Raw genomic sequence first — 10384 nt, forward strand, 5'->3', positions numbered from 1 at the left:
GGTAGATCTCACAACTGCAGGATATAATCCATGTCCAATTTGTGGGCAATCACTTGTATCCAAACAAGCACATACACTAAAGAAAGTGGTAACATTGTAGCAGAGAAATTTGAATAATGTGGAGCAATTCAAGACATCTTGGAGATTGGATTTAGAGCTTTCAACATGTTCATATTTGATGTTAAGTCCAAACAAGCACACACACTAAAGAAAATGGTAACATTGTAGCAGAGAAACTTGAATAGTGTGGAACAATTCAAGACATCTTGGAGATTGGATTTAGAGCTTTCAAAGTGTTCATATTTGATGTTAAGTGGTTCAAAGTGGTATATAGAGGTACTCAAGCAACCGTTAAGAAGCATCCAAGCAAATTTTATGCAATTGACTCAACAAGATTCAAGAGACACATACGTTCTACCACAACATTACAAACAAGTTTGTAGTTGATTTTCAATTTTGATGAATCAATAAATACATGGAAGGTGTTGTATATATTTTCTTATAAATATTTTATGGTTCTTCTTTTTAGGTCGTGTTTCATCTGAACCAAAGAGATCCTAACTGGTGGTATGTAATTCAAGTTGCTCATCGATCTAAAGTATGTAGATTTCAAGATCAAGATGTTGAAGAAGAAATGCATAATGGACTATTAATGGAAGATGCAACTAACAATCCATATGAGGACCAAGAAATGGAACAAACCCATTCAGAATTTGAGGAATGCAATACAAATAAAGATTTACTACGTTTGGTTTCATAAAATGAAATCAAATTATGAGCTTATGTGTCATAACCATGATCATAATACCTTCACATCTTGTAGTGGAATAGGACTTCATATTGATATAGGAATCAATCATTATAAACCGATCAATATGTAATGATTTGGTGAGTTTATTGCTGTATTTCAAAAATATTTGGATGTATCACAAGTTTTTTGGACTTTAATTTATTTTATTTTTTAATTTTCACACAAGTTTTACATTATGTTTTTTTATCCATGCTGCTGAGCAGCAGTTATACTGATTGTTATAGTGTCGTTTATAACGGCGCTTATAGGCAATGTAACGTAAAACGTCGCAAATAAGCGCCACTATTGCTTGCTTTTGTTATAGTGTATATGGAAATGATTTATTTCAAATTATGTTCTATTAAAGAGTATGCTAATAGAAATGGATGTATCTTTCTAATTCTCTCTATCCTACATTTGTATGGTTAGTTCTTTTAAAAAACTTAGGAATAATAAGTTTTAAATGTGATAGAAAAGATTGGTATTGTAGAGTCAACACATAAATTCGTAACATGCAAACATTACTGATCACTCCATAATTAATGATCATGCTTAAGAAGCTCCATAATTACTAATCACTCCATAAATTTATGACATGCAAACATTATTGATCACTCCATAATTATTGATCACGCTTAAGAAGCTTGTAGCCATTGATCAATTATCTCATTTAGACTGATATTGTAGTGTCTCAACACATAAAATGATTAACATGCAAACCTTACTGATCACTCTTAAGAAGCTTGTAACCATTGACCAAGCTCGTTTAAGCTCTGATAAACATGTAATGATGGACATTGCAATCTAAGTAAGCATAACCTTCAACTCAAGTAACGTGTAACCTTGGCACCAATACAACCCCGACAACTACTTCGTCAATGTGAAAAATTTGCACAAATCGTGTACATGGAAGGGTTCACATTATCACTTTTACCTTTATTTATAAATATCATGACATGATTATGGCGTTTCATGTTCAAATCCTTGTCTAAGACCAATTACATTTGCAGTCTTCCAACTCCGACTATAACTGATGCTAGGGGGCTAATACTTCAATTAAAGGTTGAGCATACTTTTCGTATTTCTCCATCATCATCACCATCTACTTTCACTCCGATGTTCCTCATCTTAACCATGGAGCTAGCAAAGGCCGAATCAAACGATGATCCCCCACCGAGAAGGCCACCAATGAGCCCTTCAAGCCCCCCTCGCTCTTATTAATCCCTCCATATCTTCTCACATAATTGGTAGTGGTGCCGTCAGACATGAGCCTCTGATCAGACTCTAGCATGCCATAGCATTTGTTCACGTTCTTGAAGAAGCTGGTGTCAAAGGTGGTATGGCTTCCTCTATCCAGCGCCACCTTGGTCAACCCATCTCCATTGGCCGGACATAGGTCTTGCAGCTCCCCCACAAAATCATTGTTGATGGAGGGGTCAGATTGGCCTGACTCTGAGTAGTCGTAAAGCCTATAGTTGAAGAATCTGCAGAGCAGTCAGTTTGTCCAATCATGTGGGCACCTACACACAAAAAAAATCAATTATAGAGGTTAATTAAACGTTAAGCTAACATCAATTATTAGCAGATAGAGTGCTTGAGACAGTGAGAAATATACAGCTGCATTAATCTAACGAGAAATTATTACACTCATACTCACTTATAAAAAGCTTGTCCTAAGCTTAAGGGACACACGACTAGATCCATAAGGATTATGACATAATCACACAAACTCAAAAGAGCTTGTGATGATAAACATTAAATATATCGACATGTAACTAGATCCACAAGTGATAATTATCCACAGTATGCATATTATACTCAGATGGAGTGTGCTAATTTAGAAGGTTACATATATCAACATGAGAATTGAACTCGTAATAGCTTACCACTGAGTAACACAAGGTCTTCTACTGAGAGCCCTTTTTCAGCAAACTTCTGCTTAAGGATGACGATGGCGTCTGTGGTGGGCGAAGGCATGTTCGATGCATCTGAAGCAGAAGACAGTCTCCCATCTAGTCGTCCAAGAGGAACATGCCAACTAGGCCCCTTGCTCTGATAATTAATTATAGGAGGGTATAAAATATTAGAAGCTCGATCACATGATCGATAAAGACATCACAAAGATTTCTGATCTTTGATCATTTTAATCTCTCTCTCTCTCTCTCTCTCTCACACACACACACACACACACACACACACACACACACACACACACACACACACACACACTCACACACACACACACAGAGACAAACACACAGATCACACATCACACAGACCCACGCACCCACATACACCGACCTCCTCTCTCTCTCTCTCTCTCTCTCACACACACACACACACACACACACATACACCGACCTTCTCCTCTCTCTCTCTCTCTCTCTCTCTCTCTCTCCATGTCTCTCTGTCACACACACACACACACACAAAAAAAAACGATGAGTTATAGAGTGTATTCAAAGGTCAACATCTATAGATTGTTTTCCAAATCCGTTGAACCTCACGTGCTATTTCTTGTTTTCAATATTGAAGGATTTATATAATGGGTTATAGTATGTATGCATGCATAGGTGTAATCATAATTATTGCCTGAGGATAAATCATGTGCTTGTGCGATCCAAACAATTTGTTAGCAGCATGCAATTCGATCGATCATACCAGCTCCACGGCGTCTTTGGCAGCGAGGGAGAGTATGTCGGCGCAGGAGTCAACCTCTGATCAGCACGTACTTATCAACAGATTTATAAGTAGTATTGGGCCTACTTAAGACGTTTGTATTAACTAAGCTCACCCGGACAAAACAGTCATGGAAATGCAGGCGTAGCAGGCCTGCAGGTATGCTGATGTCCAATTGCGTGTGCATCCGAACTGTCAACTTCACTATGGACTCTGCATTCGGGCAAGAGCTGTCGTAGAACCTGGGTCTGTGCAAGCACTGCGCTCATGAAGCTGGGCCAGGGTTTGGGAAATATTTTTCAATGAACCGGCCATGAATCCTCCTCGCTACAAGTTGAACAGGTATTTCAAAATTTTAGGCGGCATGATCCTTTTCATACAAGAATGAAGAATCTCAGTCCCTCTTGCTACTTGAAGAAGGCGGACCATATCCTTCTATGACTTTTCTAAACCATCATAACATGCATTTCATAATGTACATGTGCTATAAAATTTAAACTTAAATATGCTATCCTTCTACGACTTTTCTAAACCATCATAATATGCATTTCATAGTGTATATGTGCTATAACATTTAAACCTTAAGATGTTGCATTTTGCCATTGATACAATTTCACATAGTTGAAATAAAGAGACTAGAAATCATACTTGAAAGAAGCAAGCAAGCATGTTTCCAATCTTGGTATGACATCTCCGTAAACGTTTAGTGGTTGTTGCTAAGCACCATTGCTCTTTCAGTTTGTGCATGAGACTTAAAATTACTTACCTTGAAGTTTATCGATCCACCTTTGGCATACGCAGAATGTGGATGAGGATACTTTAAGCAAAATTTATAAAATAATTTCACCTCCTTATCATCATACTCGAGCCACTTATAATCATCTAGCTATTCTTTTTGAAAGAGTGCACGCCTTTCATTTTTCTTATCATACTCGGCCCTCTCTTCAAGAGACATACACTTCAAGGCTTCATCAGTAACATTTGCAACACTCACACAAGCTGATGATGAACGAGATTCATTCTCAACAACCTTTTTAGCCTTTTTAGAAATTTTAGTTACATCAATGCTAGCCCAAGTAAGAAGTGTACCTTGTCTTTTATCTTTTGATTTAGGTGCCATGATGAAGCATAAACCTTACCTCAAAATAGACACCTTTTCTACAATTTGATAATACAAAGAATAAGAACCTCGCCTGCGCGTGCGCGCACACACACACACACACACACACAAACACACAAACACACACACACACACACACACACAAGCCTTTAGGTATGCCTGCCCTTGCAGTTCCTTGAATTGGCTACTTAAGTTAAGGCCAGCCTGGTCAGTTAATAAGCCTGCAGGCATTGGTCGCCCAGGTGTGATTTGTCCGCCGGCACGGCGGCATGTGGCCTGCTACCTTAGGTGATGGCCCGTCGGCCAGCAGCCACCATGAGCTCCTCGCCACCCCAAACTTGTACCAAACAGAGAAGGACATCGATCTCAATGCCAGGCTCCCACCCTTCCCGCAGGCGGTGTGAGTCACTACTGTATATTTTTTTTTTTTGTGGACTGCTTTGTCATTGCCTTTATCTGGCGCGACCAACTCGTAGGCACACAAGCACGCTACACCACTCTCATTCGGACGAAAAGAAAAGGGTAAAACTGGGATTTGGAACTTGGCCAACCCTCTCCTCATCAGTCTTGATCGTTTTTATCAAGACGAGGCAAGCCAAGAAGGACTGTTGGTGACAAAAATGAAGGTTTGTAAAAAAAGAAAATCTTTTGGAGGGAAACAGTCTATGCTTCCCCTTTGAGTGTGCTCAGCGCGATTCCTTGCCCCGGGGGCCGAACCGCGAGTGCATGCAAAGCGATAGGAAGGAGTCTGGAGGGGCCATGTAACAAGACTCCAGAGTCCAATATGAAGGTTTAGAATGGGAGGTGGGCAGCAGCAGCGGGCGGCAAAGGAACTATGAAAGGCTGTAAAAGGGAGTAGAGGTAAAAAAACCCAAAGTTGAGGCCACCATAGCCTCTGACCTCGAGGATAGAGAGTCGAGACGATAGAGAATAAAAACCGTGCAGAAAAGCAAAAACCAGGGAGAGAGAAGATTACCTCGGTTCTCTTCACACGAGCCGGTGCGGCAGGGGAGAGATAAAAACCTAGTTAAGGTTTAGTGTTGCAAGCGATGGCATCATGGCAAGCAGGTTTCGACGTTCGTCGATTCGAAGCCGGTGCACACACAGGCAGAGCCGCAGAAGAAAGAGGGTCAGGACTCAGGACTCAGGACGATCGTCGAGACTCGATGCAGTTGAGATTCGAGAAGGCTGAAGCACAGAGGGGCCAGGGCCGCTGCCGCATGTGCCATGAAGAATTTAGAAATATAAAAAAAAATAAAATTATGAATCCTAATCCCTGGCCCCACCCTTTTTTTTTCCTCCACTCACAGTCTCACTCCCAACCCCAACCTTATCCTCGGCCCTCTACCTCTCTTTAAATCCACCATAATAAATTAAATACTATATACTAATATTAAGTATAGTTTAATATATATATTATATTATATACTATATTATATAATATATATATTATATACTATATAAATTAATCCTCCTAGTGCTAGTGTGAACCGGTCGGAATCCCTTTCAAAAAAGCTCCACGAGGTTTCAATCCTTTAATTTTTGAACAAATTATCACTTCCTCCCCGACTCTAGACGAACAAGTATTCGCACAATCTGAACTGGCCAAGGTTGAAGCGAACCCGACTTTTTCTGAACCCTGAGTTGCTGGGGCTTAAGAGAGAGATCGCGGCCAAATTGGTCAGAGCAATACTTATTAAAAGAGCAAGCTTAAAAGAAGCACGATGTGGCGCCATATTGAGCTTCCTGCACCTTCTATATTTGCGGACAAGTGTGCAAGCTAGTGTGTGGTCGCCCACCAACTTTCAAAGGAACTATGAAAAGGTGAGTGTGTGCTGTGGCTCTGTTAACACTCTTCCCACTCCCACTCCCACTCCCACTCCCACTCTCACTCTCACCCCAACGCCATCCACACAAAAAAATAAAAAATAAAAAAATAAAAAAATCTATCAAATGTCCAAATGAGAGCACAAGAAAAGTAGACGGCCCCACACAAGCCCTATTTCCACCGAATTTGCTGAAAAGGCATTGTTGATGCGCTGAAACTAGGCGCCAATATAAAGTGCACTGGCTTTTGACAAGTGTCAATCCTACTCTTCCTTCTGTAAGCATGTAAGCAGATGGTGATTTAGTGAAACTAAATGCTAAACCACCCCATCTTTTTGGTCCATTTAGTCCACTTGGTACTGCCATACAGGGACAACGCTGGCTCATTTTGTGGACAATCACCAAGGGAATTAGCAATGGAGGAAATTTGATGTACTTTTTTGCGGTTTTGTTTTTGAAATTTTTTAGATTTGGTGTGAATATGTTTTGATTATCATTTATCCTTTGTGTACACATAATTTTTGCTCACAATAAGAAGTCATGTAGGTTTATTTTGTAATTTTTATTTTTGAAAATTTTAAATTATGCTTTCATTGGTATTATTGTTTGTATAAGTATAGGTGTTGTTTACAATAAAAACACTACATAGTGGCATGACACCCTTTTGTGTAAGTATAGTTGTTGTTTACGATAAAAACACTACTTAGTAGTTTTGTATGGTTATTTTTAATGTTTTTGTTGTGATTTATGCAAAGCTTTATATTTAGAGTAGGATTACTACAAGTTTGAGTGGAAAAAGCTTGAGATTTGGGTGATTAGAGAGCCTAATCAAGAGGAGTTTTGCTTAAATCTAAACTATTTTTCTTAATTTTTAGCTTAATCTTGTCTCTTTTGCTTAATCACTTTGCATAGGTAGGCTAGCATTGTTAGATAGAACCTTAATCCACCAAAAAACCATAAACTATCCCTTAATTTTTACTAATTATCACTAATCTATTGGTTAGTGTGATTAGTGAACTTAAAGAGAGCAAAAAATCAAAAAAATGAGCCTAATTGCTTGTAATTAGAATAATTGAAGTGGCATTAGTATTCTAAACACTTGCCTTGACCAAAATCCATGTTTAGTCTACTCCCATTAGGCTTTAATTAGCAAGAATTAGTACTAATTAGGTCTCATTTGCCTAATTTTTCCTTTTTTGAGTGGGTTAACTAAAGACCTAATTAGAAGGATTAATTAGGGGTGATCACATCATTGGATTAGCCTAAACATTGCTAATCCGCCTATCGAATCCCCATCCCTGAACTCCTCACCATTTAGGAGTAATTAGAGAGTAAAAAAGAGGGTTAAAAGGTGATTAATAGTGGGATTAAAAAGATTAAGCATTAGTTAAGTTAGAGTGCCTCTAAATTAGTCAAAATCCACTAATTTAGAGGTAGCCTCTAACTTTAGCCTTTTCCCACACCTACCTTGCATTAATGAGGAGATCTTGGTTGTCTCCCACTCATTTCCCTTCAAATTTGAAATTCAAATTCAAAATTCAAAATTTAAATTTAAATTTTAAACTTGCCCACGGTCGTTCACACCTAAGGCCACGAGCTTCTAAGAACTTTTTTTGAAAAAAAAATTACCACGGCCACACCAACCTAAGGCCATGGCCACACCAACCTAAAGCGTACGCGGGTGTATGCTTCTAAGCGTACCCGTGGACGTACCATCCCAAAAATTTGCCATGGCCGTACCTTCCTAAGCATACGGCCATACCACCCTAAGGCCACGGTTGTACCAACCGAAAGTGTATGACAAGGCAGTGCATTGGTTCTAATCCTTGGACCCTCGGCATAAATGTGCTTTCAAAGTAGTGAAAGAGGCCTTCATTCTTGGCTTTTCACCCTACGCCCAAATGGAGCCCCATGATCCAACTGTTCCAATTGGAACAAAAACAAGAGGAAACCTTACGCGACTACGTTACACACATCAAGTACCTTGATTCACGTCGCAAAGAGAGGGAAAAATTGAGTGACAAGCACTTAATGGACCGTTTCCTCTTGGGCTTGCACAGTCCAAGACTTCACGATCACATGTTGGTCAAGGACTCCTCCACCTTTGATTAAGCCTACAAATGAGCAATATTTCTCGATAACATACAAGAAAGCTATTCCACACAATTGGCCACCACGCTAATGACAACCTAAAGCTTATTTGTAACATTATCTTCCTCTCCTCTTGGGCACCACGCCTTACTAGTGGCATCACCCCTAAAACTAACTACTCACACATAGTGCCACCATGACCTTCTCCAGTGCCCATCTTTCCATTCCAACCATTACCTCTCCAAGCAAACCCCATTGCTCAGGGAAAGATTCAAACCAATGTGGTGGGTGCTATGTCCGTACACTTGTCGTCGCCGACACTATATTTTAAATAACGTCATTTGATAAGGGAAACTCCCTAAAGACGCTCCCAAGTATTGAGCTTCGAAGGACAAACAAGAGGATCTTGGTTAATTGAGAAAAGCCTTGTAACTATGTTTTGGGCGCCTTGGGTCACTAACTCCTAGGTGACCTAGTAGGAAAAGGCTTAGAACTATAAAAGCAAATTTCTCTTGTTTGTAACTCATTCTCCCATTTGTGCAATAGAAGTGGACTGTTCTCTCTCCCTCTCTCTTGCAACTCTAATCTAGCATGTGTGATGTGCTTAGGGTTAGGGTTTGGGAGTGATTAGTGCTAATCCACATGTGCTTAGGATTAGGGTTTGGGAGTGATTAGTGCTAATCACTTGTTTCCTCATGCTTTCCTCTTGCTTCTTCTCTCCCTCTTGCTTGAGTGATTAGGCTACCAATGCGATCGTCTTCCTTGGAGATCCCACACGATCTTCGCGAGAGAGGCTGTGCCAACCGCCTCAGGGTAACAACGAGTGTGGGAGGACGACGGTGACAAGCGGCTATGATGGAGTTCTTGAGCATTGCTCAAGCTCGATGGATAGGCAACTTCCCATGACATGCTTCCCACGACACGTTAGCGTAGGGTTTCCTTAACATTTATATAGCTAGTTCCCACAAGCATCATTTTTCTCACATCCTCTGCCAATTAATCTTTCCTCTCTTATCCTAGCTCTAAGTGAGAGAAATTGCAAACTGAAAGCTACAACATTGTTCCACTCAAAATAGTAGTGTCTACCAAGTGTAGGATTTTTATGAAAGATTTCATGCGTCACCACCATCATGAGCCACCTAGTCAACCCTAAAAGAGCTCTCAGCACCTCAAAGGGTCCAATTATGAATGGAGCTACTTTCAGGCATTATAAGACACCATGAGCCAGTTTTTTTTGCTCAACCCATGTACTGAGAGCTTTTCTATAACACATGGCCACACCACTTGCATGTACCCTCACACTTACGCCCATAGGACCATGTACATCACCATCACATTGTTCCTTCATACTCATGTCCATAGGATTGCATGAATAATCAAACTTTAAAATACCTCTCCTCAAATAGTCTAGTTCTTGGATGTTAAGAGATTCTTTATCCTCGTCGCTCTAACTTATCTCGTGGGACTTAGCCAGTTTAGCAAAATCTAAGGGGATTCACCCTATAGAAAAGCCCTCTCCTCGGATAGTCTAGTCCTTGGATGTTAGATCTTCTTTGTCCTTGTCTAATATGCTTAGCTAGTTCAGCCAAATCTAAGGGAATCCACTCTATAGAAAATGTATATATTATGTGCGTTCAAGAGGTATTTTGAAAATCCTATATCTATGAATTGAATATTTAAAATGGCCCTTTTTCTATATAAACATATTTTTTTTCCAAAGTACATTAATAAGTCCTCTAATGTAAGTATATTTCTATAAATTTGTCTCAAATTTTTGAATTAGAAAATTGTCTTTGGTGAACTCATGTTGATACACTTATATATTTTCAAGTCAACCCCCCAAGAGCCAATGGGCAACAATCTCCTCCTCACTCACT

At 39.7% G+C, this 10384-nt stretch overlaps 1 pseudogene; it reads right to left on the reverse strand.

The window, feature by feature from the left end:
- Positions 1 to 1709: 1709 nt before the first annotated feature.
- LOC147639655 (peroxidase 25-like) lies at positions 1710 to 3835 on the reverse strand (annotated as a pseudogene).
- Between the last annotated feature and the right edge of the window lie 6549 nt (positions 3836 to 10384).

The sequence above is a fragment of the Cibotium barometz genome, chromosome 3 (assembly GCF_041138505.1).
Source record: "Cibotium barometz isolate CiBa-2024 chromosome 3, ASM4113850v1, whole genome shotgun sequence".
NCBI lineage: Eukaryota > Viridiplantae > Streptophyta > Polypodiopsida > Cyatheales > Cibotiaceae > Cibotium > Cibotium barometz.